Genomic DNA, 7,053 nt, shown 5'->3' on the forward strand with positions numbered 1-7,053 from the left:
ACCGCGTAAGTATGAGTTCTGTTGCTTCATTCTGCCCACGTTCAAAGATTGTTTTGGCAGTTGTAGCTCCTTCACCGTGCGTACTCCATCCAGCTTGAATCTCTTCGCTCCATCGTGGGTTCCTGCAATTGTGATTGTCGTGATACGGGACCTTTCTTCGCAGCGTTCAGTGCCACCAGTCCACCGAAGAAATAATGGCGTTTCTACTCCGTCTAAGTCGAGCTCGTCCGCAAGATCCTGATCCATCAGACTAAGCTTTGATCTCTCATCTAAGAAGGCAAATGTCTGGATTGTCACCGGCAAGTAGCGAAATAGTACAGCGCTTGAACTGGACCGATGAATGTTACAATCATGTCTTGAGGAACTGGTGCCTGGCTTAGGATCACTTGGGTTAGAAACAGTCTCCTTCTCTATCCTTTTCTCGTTGTGCAGAAGTTCATGATGTTTTCTGGTACAGCCGTCCTTCCCACAAGCCTTGGCCTTACAACCGCCATTATGCTTTCCCAAACAGCGCCGACAGAGATTGAAGTCGCGGATAACAGCCCACCGAGAATCTCGCGATAGTTCTAGAAACTGCTTGCACTTTTCAACAGACTTGCAACTTTGCTTACATACCGGGCAGTCAACGGCCGTCGCTTTGCGATAGCCTTCCGGTCGCAGTACGCGATCGAATGAAGGTGATTCTAGATGTGCATTGTGGAATCCAGTACCTTTCCTAGCAGGACGCGTTTCGTTTCTTACACACTTCGGCTCTTGAATGCCTGGGATTGTCACCGTGCTGGCAGCCTCAGCCAGTGAATAAATCCAGTTTCCAAAGGTGGCTAGATTTACTCTAGGAAGCGTCTGACGATATTTGGCCCAATCTAGCTTGATTGTCGGAGGCAGTCTACTAACCAGCTGATGTAATAACGACACGTTATACATATGCTCTTCCAGCTGGCATGCGTCCACTGTAGCGCAGAAATTTTGGACTTCAACTGCGAAATCCATTATAGTTTCGAGTCTATCTTCTCTCAAGGCTGGCAACATCGTTATTTTGGTTATTAACGAATGGACGATAGCTTCCGGCTGCCCAAACCGCATACGAAGTGTCGAAATGACTCCTCCCACGTTTGAAGGATGCATCAAACGGCTTTTGACGGCATCGTAGGCTTTTCCTGATAAGCACTTTTGTAGCCTTACCGCATTTTCTGCATCCGTAAAACCACACATGGCAGTTGTATTAGTGTAAGATGCGAAGAATATAGGCCACTCTTCTGGCTTTCCGGAAAAGTTAGGAAGATCCTTTGATATAGCTTGGCGAGCCGCCAGCTGAGTTTTCGTGAGCGACACAATTTCGCCGGAAAAGAATCTTTGATTTCCTCCTGACTGCTCAACTGGAGGTATTGCGTAGCTCTCCGCCTCAGTTTCTCCTACCGTACGGTGTTGGGATCTGTGCCCCTCATTACCCGGCGCTCGTGCGTAATAATGCTGTGCTTGCATCGATGCTCGTACTTCTTCGTTGATGCGTCGATTGCTATGACTGAATGCCGAAGGAATATTCGGTCGAATAACCACACTGGAGACATCTCTCAAGGAAAACGTCCGCCCTGCGTCAACGGTCTGATGATCCTGCCGCACCGAACGATGATGGTTTGTTGTTATTCTTGGTTGAACAACCGTCGCTTGATAATGATTTTGCGTAGAATGCTGGGACGGATTGAATGTGTCGGGATGAATTGAGGCGCGTTCTTGTTGACCAATGTTGTCATGCAGCCATTCGTGTACACGGCTCATACTGCAACTAGACGTGGAACCCTTTTCACTGGCCATTTCTTCCAGGAGGGCGTACTTTCGCTCCAGAAACTCTTTCGCCAGACTTTGCTCTTCCTCTAACTTCTGCATTTGTAGTTCCAGCAACTTGCGGGCAGTCCTACGAGATGACGTTTGCGACAGATTGTTTTCAGATCTCTTGTCGTCGCGATCCTTGCCACCATGCTCGGCTCCTGTTGCTTGTGGGTTGATCTTATCCACGGCGTTTAACTCCTTCGGTTGCTTCGGATGTGGTGCTGCTTTACTGCTCTTCGGTTCACCAACTGGTTGAAGATTTTTGCTGGAAGTTGAACCCTCTCGTCGGACCCATGCTGCAGATACGCATTTTGGACAACTCCAACTATGGTCCTCTACTTCCTCTGTGACTCCAACGCAGCTAAAATGATGCCATTTATCACACTTGTCGCATTGCACCATCTCCTCATTATCCAGACCCTTACAGGATTTACAGGTTCGACCAACCACTGTACGTTCTTCTAACGCCTTTTCTGGATCATCCGTGACCACTACCACTACTTCACCACTCACAATTTCTTCTACGCTCGTCTTCGACTTTCCACCTTTTGGCTTCTTTGAAACCTTTTCCTTAACCGGCACCTCGAGACGCGACATTTTCGTTGACAGACCGATAAACGAAAATTATAATATGTTGGTTTCGTACCAACGGGACTGAAGGGGTTAATTCCGCAATTATAATCGCCGTATTAAAACACAGGAATTTGGTGCTGTTTTACGGTCTATTATAATTTTCCTGATGGGATTTTCCTGATTGTACAAAAATTGTGTTAATGTAATCATTTTTAGTGTAGTATTTATCTATATGTTTGTATGTTCCATATCAGTTTTTGTTAATCTTATGCAAATAAATAATTCTATGAATCGCATGTTTGGACATAGTCAACTTACGTTTAGTCCCTTTATGATCGTTCGTAGTTTGTCAGTCGTAGTCTGTCTTGTCGAAATCTGTCTGTCGTGTCTACTAATTAGAATAGAATTTGGATTTGTTCAAGGAATTCACTTATGTTTCATACCGTGATTGTGCACTTTACAGCATAAGTAGATTAGGGTTAGGTTGGTTTCTGCTACTTGGTGGAAAGAATCTAGGATTTAAGTTCATTATGTTAAGGAATTCATGTTTTCATAATTTCATTATCATTACCTAGTACTAAGCTTGTAAATAGATTGATTGTAGCACTAATAGTTATAGGGTAGTTAAGTATTATTTATAATTGATTTAGGATAAGAAATTCACACGCTGTCTTCAATTCAATTTAGTGATTTGTTTTCCTTTCTTCTGTTTGTGTTCTTACCCATCCGTACAGCCGTTGATGTTACCTGTCACGTCGGTCCTCATGAGTGAATAAGGTTGCTGAGAAGAAAGATGCGCGCTGGCAGCTATACGCTAGCCAACAACTATACTTTGATTTATCCGGTTGTATGCCTAGTCTGCTAATATGATGCCCTAAATAAGTGACATCAGCGCAGAAAAATTGACACTTCGAAGGATTCAATTTCAAGTTGTACTTAGCTAAATGTTCGAAAACATTTTCTAGATTCGTTAGATGATGATTTATTGAGCATCCAACTACTATTATATCATCAATGTACAAAAATGCACATTGTGGAGGAAGACCGCTTAGAGCAATGGTCATCATTCTCTGAAAACTGTTTGGTGATATATTCAAACCAAACGGTAACCTTTTAAATTCAAAATGACCTGAAGATGTGGAGAAGGCAGTGAATTTCCTTGAGTCTTCTTCGAGTTCTATTTGATGGAAACCTGAAGCTAGATCCAGGGTTGAAAAATACTTTGCTCTTCCCAGATTATCCAAAATTTCGTCGATTCTTGGGAGAGGAAATTTATCGGCGATAATTTTCTTGTTTAATTGCCTGAAATCGACAACTAAACGCCATTTTTATCTCCTGATTCCGACTTCTTCGGAACTAGAAGTATTGGGAAATTGTACGGTGATATTGAAGGTTGTATTATACCATCATTTAACATTTTGTTAATTTGAGAATTAATTTCACTTACGTGTGCCTCTGGAGTCCTGTAATTTTTATGTAAACAGGAGCTGGGCCATTTAAATGTATTCGTTGCTTGTAAAAATTATTACATGTTAAAGTATCTGTTTTTAAGGCGAACAAGTTACTGTATTTATCGCAAAGGTTCATCAATCTGTTTTTAGCTTTTGTTTCGATATGAGATAGGTTTAATTCTTCCGCAAGTTGTTGTGTTCTATTATTGGTCTGGTTTTCCGAAAAACTGAAAATATTATAATTATCCAGAGGTACACAATGGTTTGAAAAATCTTTGTTTAATTTGACTACTTTATCAGTCGTGTTTATGAATTTTACTACTGAATTCGAAGGATTAACAATGGTGTTTGCCCCGAATATTCCTGGTTGAATTTCAATGGAAGGGAAAAGATAGTCACCTTCGTCTAAGATCAGACCAACTTGCCTAAAAGTTTCGCATCTTGGAGGTAATATAATGTCACCTCCAAGATTATCTTCAATATTTAATTCTACTAATTGACCTTTGTTTAAACACGATAAAGTCCAAGTATCATAATTGATGATACATTGGTACTGTGAGAGAAAATCTCTACCTAAAATTCCGTCGGTAGGGATTGGAAAAGTTCCCTCGACTATTTGAAACATATGATTTATTGACGAATTGTCTGGAAGTTGAAAATTGGCAATAGTTGATCCAAGAGTTTGGATTGGGTTATTGTCAATTCCCGTAATCGAACATTTTTCGGTTGTAATTATAATTTCGTTTGGTTTTAATTTTGGAAGTTTTAACAAGGAAATCTCTGCACCTGTATCGATTAATAGGGTACAAGGTGAGCCGCAAGTGTTCAAGTTTAAAGTTACAAAATTTGAAAAATTGGTTTGGATTTTGAAAATTCTTTTTATTGCCTCATTTGGTCTTGTGCCAGGTTTTGGTAAGTAACTGTGAGTTGTTGCTGCATTTGTAGTACATGTTGCAGATGAGATTGGTTGGGCATCTGAGTTGGAAGTTGGCTAACTTGATAATGTTGTTGAGGGCCCAATTGGTTTTCCAATTGAGTGTGATAAACACGTCTCTGATGAATTCTACCTCTAAATTGGTTTCCTCTGCTGTTATTTCCAAAGTTGTGTCCCCACGACCACGATTTTGACCAAATGTTCTGTTCTGAAAAGAGCTTTGGTATTGTCTTCCACGGTTGTTTCGTTGATAATTTGAAAAATGTTGGCCCCTGGAACGGTTGTTCCTGAAATTTTGATTTGAACTTTCACCACGTTTGACATGGAAAATGTGCGCATTAGGCGTCACGTTCTCCTGTACTTTTTGAATCGCATCTTTGATGTCTGCGAAATTACCAACCTTCAGTATTATCTTAGTTTCTTGATTGATGGTGTTGGTGATAAGTGTATCAACTCCAATTTTAGTGGCCATTTTACCTGCCACGTCATCTGGAATTAGCTGTTCCACGTAAATGTTCTTCAATTTGCTGGTTAAGCTTTCAATCTCTGTGCAAAATGTTTCGATATTATCTTTCATTTTAGCTGACTTAAGCTTAGCTATAACGCTTTCGGCACTAACTTTTTCCTCACATCTAGTCTTAATGTTTGCTAATAAATCAGGTATCGAAACGATATTAACAGGTAAGCCAACCCTAGCTTTACCTGTCAGACGTGTTTTAATAAAACTTAGAAGCATAGGATGATGGTTCGCTTCCATTAATTCCAACAAAAATTTACTCCGTCAGTGAAAGCATTTAGATCTTCTGGCGATCCATCGTATGTCTTTAGTACGCTGGATGCCATTTTTACGTCAAATTGAGCCATGATTGGGACTATAGGATTTTCCTCTGTCATTAAACTAAGTTTATTATTTATTATTGTAATTATTGACAATTTGGCTTCTCTGGAAGATTTGATAAGGAAATTTAATTTTGGTAATGGTATTTTATCTTCGAATTCTAATAAACTTCGTTCGATGTCAGAGAAAAGTTCTGTAGCATAATTTGATTTTGCAATTAACGTTTCTTTTCTATAGTTTGTATTAATTGACTTTTTAAGGTTATTCGAAAGTTTTATTAGTTGTCCTATATCCTCTTCTAATTGCAACATGAGCAAAGTAAAATTTAACTTATGGTCACTTTGTTATTAGATCAATGAGAGCTGATTGTGTAATTCTTCATAATTTATAATAATTTGCATTGTAATGTAATAGTTCACAATTTGTCGTAACCAAATAACTTAGCTTCTGCGGTTAAGTTCGTTTTAACCGGATCCTTCCTCGGTGTTGCAGTGTTTCGTTTAGTCGTCATTCCTGTGGCTTCGATGTGTACTGTGGCTTCGGGGTGCATTTAGATGTTAAAAAATCTTCCGACAGGGCAGGATTTTACTCCCTGTTACGCGCACTGTTCCCCATTCTATTTTCTTGGTCATGATTTATTTTGAGCACTACTAATATCTCACGCACATTTAGCTCAACACAATAGTTCAGTGTAATCATTGAAATACGTTTGGAGTAATATTTTTAGACGATGTTGGCTAAACTTTCTGCACGACGCGGGCGGGTTTCAATTTCGTGCATTATCACATCGCCACACTAAACGCAAGAAAATTGCTATTAGCAGCACAACCATACAAGCTGCTATTATGTGAGTCGGGCCGAATCCGGTCCCAGACGGTGAAGGCTGCTGCTGGCCCTGCTGCTGTTGTTGTTGTTGTATTATTATTTCTTCACTTTTAGATTTTTCGGCACCCATGGTGGTTTTACGGCACTTAGCCGGGGTCACACGTTTGTTCACCAGATGCAAAGTTTTTGATGCAATCTAATTGTTTCACTTCACTACTTTTAATGGATGCTATTCATCGCTAGTTCATTTTCTTCTATGATCTCTTCGATGTACTTATGAATGACATTGAATAAGAACTTGAGTGCACACACAACACTGATTAGCACTAGGAAACTTAGTCCATACTTAGCGATTTTCTCATCGTGAACACTTAACAATTTCAACTTTATACTATTTTGACTCTTTGACTATGTCACGGTCGCCATGTGTTGTTCGGACATTGGCATTGATAAGGTCCGTACCGTTTTAGATTCAAGACAAGAGTGTCGGTTTATTTCATATTCAGTTTACAGCTAGTCTCGTTACAAATGTATCCAAATACTAATACATAATAGTTCCTGAGTGGAGGAGGTGCTAAGCATCGATTTAACCAATCAGCGGCGAT

General features: G+C 40.1%; 1 long non-coding RNA gene across 1 annotated transcript; it reads right to left on the reverse strand.

Annotated features, from left to right (window-relative positions):
* Positions 1 to 2,727: 2,727 nt before the first annotated feature.
* On the reverse strand, positions 2,728 to 3,715 carry LOC134227876 (uncharacterized). Its single transcript, XR_009983782.1, has 3 exons — positions 2,972 to 3,715; positions 2,844 to 2,912; positions 2,728 to 2,788 (listed from the first exon to the last, which is right to left on the reverse strand). It is a non-coding gene; the product is annotated as an uncharacterized LOC134227876 (long non-coding RNA).
* Between the last annotated feature and the right edge of the window lie 3,338 nt (positions 3,716 to 7,053).

The sequence above is a fragment of the Armigeres subalbatus genome, chromosome 3, assembly GCF_024139115.2.
Source record: "Armigeres subalbatus isolate Guangzhou_Male chromosome 3, GZ_Asu_2, whole genome shotgun sequence".
NCBI lineage: Eukaryota > Metazoa > Arthropoda > Insecta > Diptera > Culicidae > Armigeres > Armigeres subalbatus.